The sequence below is a fragment of the Amblyomma mixtum genome, chromosome 3 (assembly GCF_055824585.1).
Source record: "Amblyomma mixtum isolate Tamu chromosome 3, ASM5582458v1, whole genome shotgun sequence".
NCBI classification, from domain to species: domain Eukaryota; kingdom Metazoa; phylum Arthropoda; class Arachnida; order Ixodida; family Ixodidae; genus Amblyomma; species Amblyomma mixtum.
In genome coordinates this window covers 10,536,515-10,553,401 of record NC_143014.1, presented here as the reverse complement: position 1 = coordinate 10,553,401, position 16,887 = coordinate 10,536,515, and positions in this window count along the sequence as shown.

Sequence of the window (16,887 nt, the reverse complement as noted above, 5' to 3'; positions counted from 1 at the left end):
ATCCCGTATATTGCTGCCACGGCAATTCTTGCTACACTTTTAGTGGTTGTATTAAAATGACCAAGTATTCAACCAAAAAAAGCCATGTATTACCAAGCCTAGCCATACATATGCTTCGCATCTGACTAGGCTTAACCTTATCTAAGCCTCAGCAATTTTTTCTGTTTGCAGTGCAGGTGCGGCTCTCGCTGAGAGAAAGCTGCTACATTTTTCTATGAATCGAGTCATTATGAGTCTGCTATTTCCTTCCAATTCCCTACAGTCCAGAGGTTTATGGTGGAGGAGGATGACAAAGGGAATGGAATACGGACGCTGGAATGGAACACATACTGCTTTCCTGACAGTGTTTGACGCATGGTTTAGTAGGTTCGGGAGGCGGCAAGCCATTTTCTCCTATCCATGTGGTTATCTGTTTACAGTGCAGGCGCGGCTCTCGCTGCGAGAAAGCTGCAACATTTTTCTATAAACCCAGTCATTATTAGTCTGCTAGTTCCTTCCTATTGCCTACAGTCCAGAGGTTTATGGTGGAGGGGGATGACAAAGCGAATGGAATACTGACGCTGGAAAGGAACAGATACTGCTTTCCTGACATTGTTTACGCATCGTTCAGTACGTGCGCGAGGCGGCAAGCCATTTGCTCCTATCCAGGTGGTTTTCTGCTTACAGTGCTGGCGCCGCACTCGCTGTGAGAAAGCTGCAACATTTTTCTATGAACCGAGTCATTATTAGTCTGCTAGTTCCTTCCTATTCCCCACAGTCCACAGGTTTATGGTGGAGGGGGATGACAAAGGGAATGGAATACTGGAGCTGGAATGGAACAGATACTGCTTTCCTGGCAGTGTTTGACGCATGGTTTAGTAGGTTCCGGAGGCGGCAAGCCTTTTTCTCCTATCCATGTGGTTTTCTGTGTACAGTGCAGGCGCGGCTCTCGCTGTGAGAAAGATGCGACATTTATCTATGAACCGAGTCATTATTAGTCTGCTATTTCTTTCCTATTCCCTACAGTCCAGAAGTTTAGGGTGGAGGGGGATGACAAAGAAATGGAACACTGACGCTGGAATGGAACAGATACTGCTTTGCTGACAGTGTTTGACGCATCGTTTAGTAGGTGCGGGAGGCGGCAAGCCATTTGCTCCTATCCAGGTGGTTTTCTCTTTACAGTGCAATCGCGGATTTCGCTGTGAGAAAGATGCAACATTTTTCTATGAACCGAGTCTTTATTAGTCTGCTATTTCTTTCCTATTCCCTACAGTGCAGAGGTTTAGGGTGGAGGGGGACGACAAAGAAATGGAACACTGACGGTGGAATGGGACAGATACTCTTTTCCTGACAGTGTTTGACGCATCGTTTAGTAGGTGCGGGAGGCGGCAAGTCATTTGCTCCTACCCAGGTTGTTTTCTGCTTACAGTGCAGGCGCGGCTCTCGCTGCGAGAAAGCTGCAACATTTTTCTATGAACCGAGTCATTATGAGTCTGCTATATTCTTCCTATTCCTTACAGTCCAGACGTTTTTGGTGGAGGGGTATGACAAAGGGAATGGAACACTGACGCTGGAATGGAACAGATAGTGCTTTGCTGACATTGTTTGACGCATCGTTTAGTAGGTGCGGGAGGCGGCAAGCCATTTGCTCCTATCCAGGTGGTTTTCTGTTTAGAGTGCAATCGCGGATTTCGCTGTGAGAAAGATGCAACATTTTTCTATGAACCGAGTCTTTATTAGTCTGCTATTTCTTTCCTATTCCCTACAGTCCAGAGGTTTAGGGTGGAGGGGGACGACAAAGAAATGGAACACTGACGCTGGAATGGGACAGATACTGCTTTCCTGACAGTGTTTGACGCATCGTTTAGTAGGTGCGGGAGGCGGCAAGTCATTTGCTCCTACCCAGGTGGTTTTCTGCTTACAGTGCAGACGCGGCTCTCGCTGCGAGAAAGCTGCAACATTTTTCTATGAACCGAGTCATTATGAGTCTGCTATATTCTTCCTATTCCTTACAGTCCAGACGTTTATGTTGGAGGGGGTATGACAAAGGGAATGGAACACTGACGCTGGAATGGAACAGATACTGCTTTCCTGACATTGTTTGACGCATCGTTTAGTAGGTGCGGCAGGCGGCAAGCCATTTACTCCTATCCATGTGATTTTCTGTTTACAGTGCAGTTGCGGCTCTCGCTGTGAGAAAGCTGCAACATTTTTCTATGAACCGAGTCAGTATCAGTCTGCTATTACTTTCCTATTCCCTACAGTCCAGAGGTTTAGGGTGGAGTTGGATGACAAAGGGAATGGAACACTGACGCTGGAATGGAACAGATACTGCTTTCCTGACAGTGCTTGACGCATCGTTTAGTAGGTGCGGGAGGCGGCAAGCCATTTGCTCCTATCCAGGTGGTTTTATGCGAAGAATATTACTAGAGTTACACTACAGCCCGTCCAGCGCGGCAGTGGAGCTACCATTGACCACGCGACACCACGTGAGAACATGACGTCACAGCAGAGGAGAGATGGGCTGCCGGCTCGCGCGGTCGGCCGCGGCGGTGGAGGCTCCACATCAGAGGCGCTGCCTGCTGCTGCTAGGGGTATATCAATACAGTCTATAGGGAATGGTGGCGGTGGTGGAATAACTAAGGGTGTTTCCAATGTAATTTCCATGGGTGCCAAGAATGGTGTTGTAGCCGGTGCTGGGGCAGCGGTTGTACACTCTGCATTGAATTCACCGATGACCCCGTATATAGCTGTCACGGCAATCCTTGCTACACTTTTTGTCGTTGTATTAAAATGACAAGTATTCAACCAAACAAGCCATGTATTACCAAGCCTAGCCATAAATATGCTTCGCATCTGACTAGGCTTAACATTAGCTAAGCCTCAGCCATTTTTTCTGTTTACAGTGCAGGTGCGGCTCTCGCTGAGAGAAAGCTGCTACATTTTTCTATGAATCGAGTCATTATGAGTCTGCTATTTCCTTCCAATTCCCTACAGTCCAGAGGTTTATGGTGGAGGGGGATGACAAAGGGAATGGAATACTGACGCTGGAATGGAACAGATACTGCTTTCCTGACAGTGTTTGACGCATGGTTTAGTAGGTTCGGGAGGCGGCAAGCCTTTTTCTCCTATCCATGTGGTTTTCTGTGTACAGTGCAGGCGCGGCTCTCGCTGTGAGAAAGATGCGACATTTATCTATGAACCGAGTCATTATTAGTCTGCTATTTCTTTCCTATTCCCTACAGTCCAGATGTTTAGGGTTGAGGGGGATGACAAAGAAATGGAACACTGACGCTGGAATGCGACAGATACTGCTTTCCTGACAGTGTTTGACGCATGGTTTAATAGGTGCGGGAGGCGGCAAGCCACTTGCTCCTATCCATGTGGTTTTCTGTTTACAGTGCAGGCGCGGCTCTTGCTGTGAGAAAGCTGGACCATTTTTCTATGAACCGAGTCATTCTTAGTCTGCTATTTCCTTCCTACTCCCTACAGTCAAGAGGTTTATGGTGGAGGGGCATGACAAAGGGAATGGAACACTGACGCTGGAATGGAACAGATACTGCTTTCCTGACAGTGTTTGACGCATCGTTCAGTAGGTGCGGGAGGCGGCAAGCCATTTGCTCCTATCCAGGTGGTTTTCTGTTGACAGTGCAGGTGCGGCTCTCGCTGTGAGAAAGCTGCAACATTTTTCTATGACCGAGTCATTATTAGTCTTCTATTTCTTTCCTATTCCCTACAGTCCAGATGTTTAGGGTGGAGGGGGATGACAAAGGGAATGGAACACTGACGCTGGAATGGAACAGATACTGCTTTCCTGACAGTGTTTGACGCATCGTTCAGTAGGTGCGGGAGGCGGCAAGCCATTATCTCCTATCCAGGTGGTTTTCTGTTTACAGTGCAGGTGCGGCTCTCGCTGTGAGAAAGCTGCAATATTTTTCTATGAACCAAGTCATTATTAGTCTGCTAGTTCCTTCCTATTGCCTACAGTCCAGAGGTTTATGGTGGATGGGGTGACAAAGCGAATGAAATACTGACGCTGGAAAGGAACAGATACTGCTTTCCTGACATTGTTTGATGCATCGTTCAGTACGTGCGCGAGGCGGCAAGCCATTTGCTCCTATCCAGGTGGTTTTCTGCTTACAGTGCTGGCGCCGCACTCGCTGTGAGAAAGCTGCAACATTTTTCTATGAACCGAGTCATTATTAGTCTGCTAGTTCCTTCCTATTCCCCACAGTCCAGAAGTTTAGGGTGGAGGGGGATGACAAAGAAATGGAACACTGACGCTGGAATGGAACAGATAGTGCTTTGCTGACATTGTTTGACGCATCGTTTAGTAGGTGCGGGAGGCGGCAAGCCATTTGCTCCTATCCAGGTGGTTTTCTGTTTAGAGTGCAATCGCGGATTTCGCTCTGAGAAAGATGCAACATTTTTCTATGAACCGAGTCTTTATTAGTCTGCTATTTCTTTCCTATTCCCTACAGTCCAGAGGTTTAGGGTGGAGGGGGACGACAAAGAAATGGAACACTGACGCTGGAATGGGACAGATACTGGTTTCCTGACAGTGTTTGACGCATCGTTTAGTAGGTGCGGGAGGCGGCAAGTCATTTGCTCCTACCCAGGTGGTTTTCTGCTTACAGTGCAGGTGTGGCTCTCGCTGCGAGAAAGCTGCAACATTTTTCTATGAACCGAGTCATTATGAGTCTGCTATATTCTTCCTATTCCTTACAGTCCAGACGTTTATGGTGGAGGGGGTATGACAAAGGGAATGGAACACTGACGCTGGAATGGAACAGATACTGCTTTCCTGACATTGTTTGACGCATCGTTTAGTAGGTGCGGGAAGCGGCAAGCCATTTGCTCCTATCCAGGTGGTTTTCTTCTTACAGGGCAGGCGCGGCTCTCGCTGCGAGAAAGCTGCAACATTTTTCTATGAACCGACTCATTATGAGTCTGCTATTTCCTTCCTATTCCTTACAGTCCAGACGTTTATGGTGCAGGGGGATGACAAAGGGAATGGAACACTGACGCTGGAATGGAACAGATACTGCTTTCCTGACAGTGTTTTACGCATCGTTTAGTAGGTGCGGCAGGCGGCAAGCCATTTACTCCTATCCATGTGATTTTCTGTTTACAGTGCAGGTGCGGCTCTCGCTGTGAGAAAGCTGCAACATTTTTCTATGAACCGAGTCAGTATCAGTCTGCTATTACTTTCCTATTCCCTACAGTCCAGAGGTTTAGGGTGGAGTTGGATGACAAAAGGAATGGAACACTGACGCTGGAATGGAACAGATACTGCTTTCCTGACAGTGTTTGACGCATGGTTTAGTAGGTGCGGGAGGCGGCAAACCATTTGCTCCTATCCATGTGGTTTTCTGTTTACAGTGCAGGCGCGGCTCTCGCTGTGAGAAAGCTGCACCATTTTTTATATGAACCGTGTCATTATTAGTCTGCTATTTCCTTCATATTCCTTACAGTACAGAGGTTTAGGGTGGAGGGGGATGACAAAGGGAATGGAACACTGACGCTGGAATGGAACAGATACTGCTTTCCTGACAGTGTTTGACGCATCGTTTAGTAGGTGCGGGAGGCGGCAAGCCATTTGCTCCTACCCAGGTGGTTTTCTGCTTGCTCCTACCCAGGTGGTTTGTAAAGCTGCTCGTCTGAGAGGGCAGAAATCATTAGACAAGCACAACAGCGAGGAAGGCTGTGAACACACTGGCGTACTGGCCGACATCAATGCGAAGTTGGCTGTTTTGGTCGAGATGAAAGTGCAAGTTGATGGTTTGGCGGGTTTGCGAACAACAATAGAAAGTCTTGAAACATCTGTTCAACTGATGTCTGAAAATTATGATGAAATTCTGGCCAACCAAAAAAAACAGGATTCTGATATTCAGACCCTCAAAAAAAGAATGGACTACCTTGAAGCAGCTGATCATTCAAATGAAATTATCAACCTAAAATTGCAGGTCAATGAGCTTGAGCAGTACGGTAGACGACAAAACCTTGAACTTCACGGACTTAAGCAAGATGAGGATGAAAATTTGCTGTCAAAAGTGAACAAGCTAGCCGAGTCACTTGGTATCGATTCACTCGAAGAAACTGACCTCGATGGAATTCACAGGCTCCCCTCGAAAAACGCAAACCCTCCAGTTTTAATACGTTTCGTGAGCCGCAAGACAAAGGAGCAATGGCTCTCCAAATCTCAAGAACTCAGAACGCAACAATCTGACCTCCGGTTCTATGAAAACCTGACAGCCAAAAACAAGCGACTTCTCTGGCTTGCTCGCGTGAAGGCAAAGGAATTTGACTACAAGTTCACATGGGCACGAAATGGGAAAATTTTCTCAAGAAAAAGGGAAGGCGACCGTGTACTATGCATTGCTTCTGAGAGCGATCTCGAGAAGATTAGATAGTTTTCCATTTATCGTCTGAAGCTCTAACCCTGATTTTTTTTTGTTAAGTATCACTATGGCTTACATTGACATTGTTTCTTTCAATAACCAAATGTCAAGCTTGAAGAAGCCTGAAAAAAATTATTTCTCAGTTCTTCATTTAAACGTCCGAAGCCTATGTCATAAACAGGATGAACTGGTCACATTGTTGAACGAACTGTCGATAAAATTTGATGTCCTGGTATTCTCGGAAACATGGTTGAAAAGTGAACTTGATGCTTTTAATCTTGAATCTTACACCAGTGTTTCTCAAACAATGGGTGACAGGAGAGGAGGCGGACTCACTGCATACATAAAAAATGGAAAGTCCTACTACATACTTTCCGAAATTTGTGAAAACAATGAGGATGTTGAGGTACTGTCAGTGTCTTATAATAACATTATTGTGATAGCAATTTATCGACCCCCGTCGGGCTCTGAACACATGTTTTGTAATTACCTTGAAAAAATACTGGACTTTGTTACAATTAATAATATGAATGCAGTGATTGTAGGTGATATCAACATAAACCTTCTCTGCAAACAACCAGCTACTAAACACCTCCTTGACCTGTTGCTTAGCCACGGATTTGATAACAAGGTTGAATCTCCAAGTAGGGTGACTGATTTTTCTGAGACACTCATTGACGTGTGTCTGTGCAACTTTGGCGGTTCTGGTGTAATTTCAGGTGTCCTGACTGTTGGTCTCAGTGATCACATGCCCATTTATAGCCTCATCCCACACCACACTGAATACAAAGATAAAAAACAACAAGAAAGCACTTATCGGAGGATTAATGACGAAAGTATAGCCAATTTCAGGAGTCTAGCCATGAACGCGGATTGGAGTGCCGTCCTATCTGAAAGTGATCCATGCTTTGCGTATGGAACATTTCAGACAATTGTTGAGTCACTTTATAATGAGGCGTTTCCGCGGCGGCCAGCAACGAAACATAAAAAGTCCAGGAAACCATGGATCTCAAAAGAACTTTATGACCGCATACTACATAAAAATCGCTTATTCTCAACTTTTATCGACACAAAAAACGCAGAGATATTTCGAAATTTCAAGAAAATCAGGAACAAGCTAGGGGCCGACATAAAAAAGGCTAGACAACAATACTATCTAAACAAGTTCTCGAATACTACATCTCCAAAGCAGAGTTGGGCTCTCGTAAACGATATCCTCGGGAAAAAACCAAACAGTGTCCTCTCTTCACTAAACATTAATGGGATAGAATACACGGGGATTGAGTTGGCAAATAAATTTAACGAGCATTTTCTTACAGCTGGTGTAATGGAAAATGTAGATCCTCTCTGTAAAGAGCCTACAAGTTACATAAAGAAGACATACACAAATTCAATTTTCCTGGAACCATGTGCTGATAATGAAATTGTAGACATAATTAACTCACTCCGAAACAATAGTGCTCCGGGAATAGATGACATCCTGACACGGCCAATCAAATTTGTTGCAGATATTTTAGCTGCCCCACTAGCACATATCTGTAGCATCATGCTTAACACTGGTAGGTTCCCAGACTTGATGAAAGTGGCTCGTGTAGCTGTAATTCACAAGAGCGGTGATGCCAACAACCTCAACAACTACAGACCGATTTCCGTTCTCTCAACTTTTGCGAAGGTTGCTGAACATGTAATAAATAATCGCCTGTATAACTATCTGGCACGACACAAAATTATTGCAAAAGAGCAATATGGTTTCCAAAAGAATAAAACAACAGAATCTGCTTTGCTTAATATTAAGGAACAGCTAATTGACAATATAGAGAAAAGACTAGTAACAATAGGAATTTTTCTTGATTTAAAGAAAGCTTTCGACTCGGTAAAACATGATATCCTTCTCCAAAAACTGGAACGGTACGGGGTAAGAGGTCTTGCTCTTGAGCTTCTCACCAGTTATTTAAAAAATCGTTTTCAAATAACCCAAATAAACGCAGTATCATCAACACCAGGGGAAATTGTAGTTGGTGTACCACAGGGTTCTATTTTAGGACCGATACTATTCCTTCTGTATATTAACGACATAGTGAACATACCTCAGACTAAGAATATTATTATTTACGCAGATGATACTAATGTGTTCTTTTCAGGAAATAATATGGCTATCTTAGAAAAAGAAGCAAACGTATGGCTACAAGAACTTTCTTCATGGCTGGAATCTAACCAATTGAAACTAAATGTTGAAAAGACTAAATATGTCGTATTTAGAGCCAAAAACAAGATGATTACTGAAAGTTTTCAACTGAAATTTCAAAATTCAACTCTACTTCGTGAAAATTCAATAAAATTTTTAGGAGTAATTTTCGAGCAGCACTTACTGTGGAATGACCATTCAGATTATTTACGCAGTAAAGTATCGCGGTCAGTGGGCATAATAAACAGACTACGAATGCTTGTACCTGTCAGATGCAAACTACAGCTATACTACTCTTTAGTTCACTCCTATATACATTACGGCCTACTTGTGTGGCGAACAACAACATTTACTAATATAGCAAAATTATTTGCGCTGCAAAAAAGGGCTATCCGAGCTGTATTCAACCTTACACTCAGCCAAGACACAGGGGAGGTTTTTAGAAAGCACAAGTTACTTAAGATACAAACAATGTATGACAAAAAACTGGCTATATACATAAAGAATCAAATAAAATACAGTAAAGAAACGTTTCAGAACACATATCTGCACATGCCTGGACTATATAACTTCCGAACAGCTAGTTTCCATGTTTCAAAGTCCCGTACAAATTATGGCCACCAAATGTTGACATTTATGATACCGCGAGTTCTAAATGCTTACGCCCCGCTACTTTCTATGGCAATGGAAAAACGAAGTGACCAAAGCTATAAAAGAGCCGTGCATGATATGCTACTTTCGTGACAGTGCTGTATAAGTAAACACCGTTGTATCTTTTTTGGTATCAAATCTGTATACTACTGCTAATTTAATTTTAACCTGCGTTTTTTTTTTCTGTTCGAAGTCGGTTGCTGTCAAATGCTTTGAATGTTTGTTTTAATTTGTTGTTTGTTTTTGTATAGGAGGGTAGGCCTTAGTCAGGTGTTGTTTAACGCCTTTTGCCTGCTCGTCCTTGGTTTACGTATGCATTGTAAACCAAAAATAAACCAATAAAAAAAAACAGTGCAGGCGCGGCTCTCGCTGCGAGAAAGCTGCAACATTTTTCTATGAACCGAGTTATGAGTCTGCTATTTCTTTCCTATTCCCTACAGTCCAGAGGCTTATGGTGGAGGGGGATGACAAAGGGAATGAAACACTGACGATGGAATGAAACAGATACTGCTTTCCTGACAGTGCTTGACGCATCGTTTAGTAGGTGCGGGAGGCGGCAAGCCATTTGCTCCTATCCAGGTGGTTTTATGCGAAGAATATTACTAGAGCTACACTACAGCCCGTCCAGCGCGGCGGTGGAGCTACCATTGACCATGCGACACCACGTGACAACATGACGTCACAGCAGAGGAGAGATGGGCTGCCGGTTCGCGCGGTCGGCCGCGGCGGTGGAGGCTCCACATCAGAGGCGCTGCCTGCTGCTGCTGGGGGTATATCAATACAGTCTATAGGGAATGGTGGCGGTGGTGGAATAACTAAGGGTGTTTCCAATGTAATTTCCATGGGTGCCAAGAATGGTGTTGTAGCCGGTGCTGGGGCAGCGGTTGTACACTCTGCATTGAATTCACCGATGACCCCGTATATAGCTGTCACGGCAATCCTTGCTACACTTTTAGTGGTTGTATTAAAATGACAAGTATTCAACCAAAAAAAGCCATGTATTACCAAGCCTAGCCATAAATATGCTTCGCATCTGACTAGGCTTAACCTTAGCTAAGCCTCAGCCATTTTTTCTGTTTACAGTGCAGGTGCGGCTCTCGCTGAGAGAAAGCTGCTACATTTTTCTATGAATCGAGTCATTATGAGCATGCTATTTCCTTCCAATTCCCTACAGTCCAGAGGTTTATGGTGGAGGGGGATGACAAAGGGAATGGAATACTGACGCTGGAATGGAACAGATACTGCTTTCCTGACAGTGTTTGACGCATGGTTTAGTAGGTTCGGGAGGCGGCAGCCTTTTTCTCCTATCCATGTGGTTTTCTGTTTACGGTGCAGGCGCGGCTCTCGCTGTGAGAAAGATGCGACATTTATCTATGAACCGAGTCATTATTAGTCTGCTATTTCTTTCCTATTCCCTACAGTCCAGATGTTTAGGGTTGAGGGGGATGACAAAGAAATGGAACACTGACGCTGGAATGCGACAGATACTGCTTTCCTGACAGTGTTTGACGCATGGTTTAGTAGGTGCGGGAGGCGGCAATCCACTCGCTCCTATCCATGTGGTTTTCTGTTTACAGTGCAGGCGGCTCTCGCTGTGAGAAAGCTGCACCATTTTTCTATGAACCGAGTCATTATTAGTCTGCTATTTCCTTCCTATTCCCTACAGTCCAGAGGTTTATGGTGGAGGGGGATGACAAAGGGAATGGAACACTGACGCTGGAATGGAACAGATACTGCTTTCCTGACAGTGTTTGACGCATCGTTCAGTAGGTGCGGGAGGCGGCAAGCCATTTGCTCCTATCCAGGTGGTTTTCTGTTTACAGTGCAGGTGCGGCTCTCGCTGTGAGAAAGCTGCAACATTTTTCTATGACCGAGTCATTATTAGTCTTCTATTTCTTTCCTATTCCCTACAGTCCAGAGGTTTAGGGTGGAGTAGGATGACAAAGGGAATGGAACACTGACGCTGGAATGGAACAGATACCGCTTTCCTGACAGTGTTTGACGCATGGTTTAGTAGGTGCGGGAGACGGCAAACCATTTGCTCCTATCCATGTGGTTTTCTGTTTACAGTGCAGGCGCGGCTCTCGCTGTGAGAAAGCTGCACCATTTTTTATATGAACCGTGTCATTATTAGTCTGCTATTTCCTTCCTATTCCCTACAGTCCACAGGCTTATGGTGGAGGGGGATGAAAAAGGGAATGAAACACTGACGATGGAATGGAACAGATACTGCTTTCCTGACAGTGCTTGACGCATCGTTTAGTAGGTGCGGGAGGCGGCAAGCCATTTGCTCCTATCCAGGTGGATTTATGCGAAGAATATTACTAGAGCTACACTACAGCCCGTCCAGCGCGGCGGTGGAGCTACCATTGACCCCGCGACACCGCGAGACAACATGACGTCACAGCAGAGGAGAGATGGGCTGCCGGCTCGCGCGGTCGGCCGCGGCGGTGGAGGCTCCACATCAGAGGCGCTGCCTGCTGCTGCTGGGGGTATATCAATACAGTCTATAGGGAATGGTGGTGGTGGTGGAATAACTAAGGGTGTTTCCAATGTAATTTCCATGGGTGCCAAGAATGGTTTTGTAGCCGGTGCTGGGGCAGCGGTTGTACACTCTGCATTGAATTCACCGATGACCCCGTATATAGCTGCCACGGCAATCCTTGCTACACATTTAGACGTTTTAATAAAATGACGAAGTATTCAACCAAAAAAAGCCATGTATTCCCCAGCCTAGCCATAAATATGCTTCGCATCTGACTAGGCTTAACCTTAGCTAAGCCTCAGCCATTTTTTCTGTTTACAGTGCAGGTGCGGCTCTCGCTGAGAGAAAGCTGCTATATATTTCTATGAATCGAGTCATTATGAGTCTGCTATTTCCTTCCAATTCCCTACAGTCCAGAGGTTTATGGTGGAGGGGGATGACAAAGGGAATGGAATACTGACGGTGGAATGGAACAGATACTGCTTTCCTGACAGTGTTTGACGCATGGTTTAGTAGGTTCGGGAGGCGGCAAGCTATTTTCTCCTATCCATGTGGTTTTCTGTTTACAGTGCAGGCGCGGCTCTCGCTGTGAGAAAGATGCGACATTTTTCTATGAACCGAGTCATTATTAGTCTGCTATTTCTTTCCTATTCGCTACAGTCCAGAGGGTTTAGGGTGGAGGGGGATGACAAAGAAATGGAACACTGACGCTGCAATGTAACAAGATACTTCTTTCCTGACAGTGTTTGACGCATCGTTCAGTAGGTGCGCGAGGCGGCAAGCCATTTGCTCCTATCGATGTGCTTTTTTCTGTTTACAGTGCAGGCGCGGCACTCGCTGCGAGAAAGCTGCAACATTTTTCTATGAACCCAGTAATTATTAGTCTGCTAGTTCCTTCCTATTGCCTACAGTCCAGAGGTTTATGGTGGAGGGGGATGACAATGGGAATGGAATACTGACGCTGGAATGGAACAGATACTGCTTTCCTGACAGTGTTTGATGCATGGTTTAGTAGGTGCTGGAGGCGGCAAGCCATTTGCTCCTATCGATGTGCTTTTTTCTGTTTACAGTGCAGGCGCGGCTCTCACTGTGAGAAAGCTGCACCATTTTTCTATGAACCAAGTCATTATTAGTCTGCTAGTTCCTTCCTATTCCCTACAGTCCAGAGGTTTATGGTGGAGGGGGATGGCAAAGGGAATGGAATACTGACGCTGGAATGGAACAGATACTGCTTTCCTGACAGTGTTTGACGCATCGTTCAGTACGTACGCGAGGCCGCAAGCCATTTGCTCCTATCGAGGTGGTTTTCTGCTTACAGTGCTGGCGCGGCTCTCGCTGTGAGAAAGCTGCCACATTTTTCTATGAACCGAGTCATTATTAGTCTGCTAGTTCCTTCCTATTCCCTACAGTCCAGAGGTTTATGGTGGAAGGGGATGACAAAGGGAATGGAATACTGGCGCTGGAATGGAACAGATACTGCTTTCCTGACAGTGTTTGACGCATCGTTCAGTACGTGCGCGAGGCGGCAAGCCATTTGCTCCTATCCAGGTGGTTTTCTGCTTACAGTGCAGGCGCGGCTTTTGCTGCGAGAAAGCTGCAACATTTTTCTATGAACCGAGTCATTATTAGTCTGCTAGTTCCTTCCTATTGCCTACAGTCCAGAGGTTTATGGTGGAGGGGGATGACAAAGGGAATGGAACACTGACGCTGGAATGGAACAGATACTGCTTTCCTGACAGTGTTTGACGCATCGTTCAGTAGGTGCGGGAGGCGGCAAGCCATTTGCTCCTATCCAGGTGGTTTTCTGTTTACAGTGCAGGTGCGGCTCTCGCTGTGAGAAAGCTGCAACATTTTTCTATGAACCGAGTCATTATTAGTCTTCTATTTCTTTCCTATTCCCTACAGTCCAGATGTTTAGGGTGGAGAGGGATGACAAAGGGAATGGAACACTCACGCTGGAATGGAACAGATACTGCCTTTCTGACAGTGTTTGACGCATCGTTCAGTGGGTTCGGGAGGCGGCAAGCGATTTGCTCCTATCCAGGTGGTTTTCTGTTTACAGTGCAGGCGCGGCTCTCGCTGTGAGAAAGCTGCAACATTTTTCTATGAACCGAGTCATTATTAGTCTGCTATTTACTTCCTATTCCTTACAGCCCAGAGGTTTAGGGTGGAGGGGGATGACAAAGGGAATGGAACACTGACGCTGCAATGGAACAGATACTGCTTTCCGGACAGTGTTTGACGCATCGTTTAGTAGGTGCGGGAGGCGGCAAGCCATTTGCTCCTATCCAGGTGGTTTTCTGTTTACAGTGCAGGCGCGGCTCTCGCTGTGAGAAAGATGCAAAATTTTTCTATGAACTGAGTCATTATTAGTCTGCTATTTCTTTCCTATTCCCTACAGTCCAGAGGTTTAGGGTTGAGGGGGACGACAAAGGGAATGGAATACTGGCGCTGGAATGGAACAGATACTGCGTTCCTGACAGTGTTTGAAGCATGGTTTAGTAGGTTCCGGAGGCGGCAAGCCATTTGCTTCTATCCACGTGGTTTTCTGTTTACAGTGCAGGTGCGGCTCTCGCTGTGAGAAAGCTGCAACATTTTTCTATGAACCGAGTCATTATTAGTCTTCTATTTCTTTCCTATTCCCTACAGTCCAGATGTTTAGGGTGGAGAGGGATGACAAAGGGAATGGAACACTCACGCTGGAATGGAACAGATACTGCTTTCCTGACAGTGTTTGACGCATCGTTCAGTGGGTGCGGGAGGCGGCAACCATTTGCTAATATCCAGGTGGTTTTCTGTTTACAGTGCAGGCGTGGCTCTCGCTGTGAGAAAGATGCAACAATTTTCTATGAACCGAGTCATTATTAGCCTGCTAATTCTTTCATATTCCCTACAGTCCAGAAGTTTAGGGTGGAGGGGGATGACAAAGAAATGGAACACTGACGCTGGAATGGAACAGATACTGCTTTCCTGACAGTGTTTGACGCATCGTTCAGTGGGTGCGGGAGGCGGCAAGCCATTTGCTCCTATCCAGGTGGTTTTCTGTTTACAGTGCAGGCGCGGCTCTCGCTGTGAGAAAGATGCAACATTTTTCTATGAACCGAGTCATTATTAGCCTGCTAATTCTTTCATATTCCCTACAGTCCAGAAGTTTAGGGTGGAGGGGGATGACAAAGAAATGGAACACTGACGCTGGAATGGAACAGATACTGCTTTCCTGACAGTGTTTGACGCATCGTTCAGTGGGTGCGGGAGGCGGCAACCATTTGCTCCTATCCAGGTGGTTTTCTGTTTACAGTGCAGGCGCGGCTCTCGCTGTGAGAAAGATGCAACAATTTTCTATGAACCGAGTCATTATTAGTCTGCTAATTCTTTCATATTCCCTACAGTCCAGAAGTTTAGGGTGGAGGGGGATGACAAAGAAATGGAACACTGACGCTGGAATGGAACAGATACTGCTTTCCTGACAGTGTTTGACGCATCGTTCTGTGGGTGCGGGAGGCGGCAACCATTTGCTCCTATCCAGGTGGTTTTCTGTTTACAGTGCAGGCGCGGCTCTCGCTGTGAGAAAGATGCAACATTTTTCTATGAACCGAGTCATTATTAGTCTGCTATTTCTTTCCTATTCGCTACAGTCCAGAGGGTTTAGGGTGGAGGGGGATGACAAAGAAATGGAACACTGACGCTGGAATGTAACAAGATACTTCTTTCCTGACAGTGTTTGACGCATCGTTCAGTAGGTGCGCGAGGCGGCAAGCCATTTGCTCCTATCCATGTGCTTTTTTCTGTTTACAGTGCAGGCGCGGCTCTCGCTGCGAGAAAGCTGCAACATTTTTCTATGAACCCAGTAATTATTAGTCTGCTAGTTCCTTCCTATTGCCTACAGTCCAGAGGTTTATGGTGGAGGGGGATGACAATGGGAATGGAATACTGACGCTGGAATGGAACAGATACTGCTTTCCTGACAGTGTTTGACGCATGGTTTAGTAGGTGCGGGAGGCGGCAAGCCATTTGCTCCTATCCATGTGCTTTTTTCTGTTTACAGTGCAGGCTCGGCTCTCACTGTGAGAAAGCTGCACCATTTTTCTATGAACCAAGTCGTTATTAGTCTGCTAGTTCCTTCCTATTCCCTACAGCCCAGAGGTTTAGGGTGGAGGGGGATGACAAAGGGAATGGAACACTGACGCTGCAATGGAACAGATACTGCTTTCCGGACAGTGTTTGACGCATCGTTTAGTAGGTGCGGGAGGCGGCAAGCCATTTGCTCCTATCCAGGTGGTTTTCTGTTTACAGTGCTGATGCGGCTCTCGCTCTGAGAAAGCTGCAACATTTTTCTATGAATCGAGTCATTATTAGTCTGCTATTTCTTTACTATTCCCTACAGTCCAGAGGTTTAGGGTGGAAGGGGATGACAAAGAAATGGAACACTTACGTGGAATGGAACAAATACTGCTTTCCTGACAGTGTTTGACGCATCGTTTAGTAGGTGCGAGAGGCTGCAAGCCATTTGCTCCTATCCAGGTGGTTTTCTGTTTGCACTGCAGGCGTGGCTCTCGCTGTGAGAAAGATGCAACATTTTTCAATGAACCGAGTCATTATTAGTCTGCTATTTCCTTCCTATTCCCTACAGTCCAGAGGTTTATGGTGGAGGGGGATGACAAAGGGAATGGAACACTGACGCTGGAATGGAACAGATACTGCTTTCCTGACAGTGTTTGACGCATCGTTCAGTAGGTGCGGGAGGCGGCAAGCCATTTGCTCCTATCCAGGTGGTTTTCTGTTTACAGTGCAGGTGCGGCTCTCGCTGTGAGAAAGCTGCAACATTTTTCTATGAACCGAGTCATTATTAGTCTGCTATTTCCTTCCTATTCCCTACAGCCCAGAGGTTTAGGGTGGAGGGGGATGACAAAGGGAATGGAACACTGACGCTGCAATGGAACAGATACTGCTTTCCGGACAGTGTTTGACGCATCGTTTAGTAGGTGCGGGAGGCGGCAAGCCATTTGCTCCTATCCAGGTGGTTTTCTGTTTACAGTGCAGGCGCGGCTCTCGCTGTGAGAAAGATGCAAAATTTTTCTATGAACTGAGTCATTATTAGTCTGCTATTTCTTTCCTATTCCCTACAGTCCAGAGGTTTAGGGTGGAGGGGGACGACAAAGGGAATGGAATACTGGCGCTGGAATGGA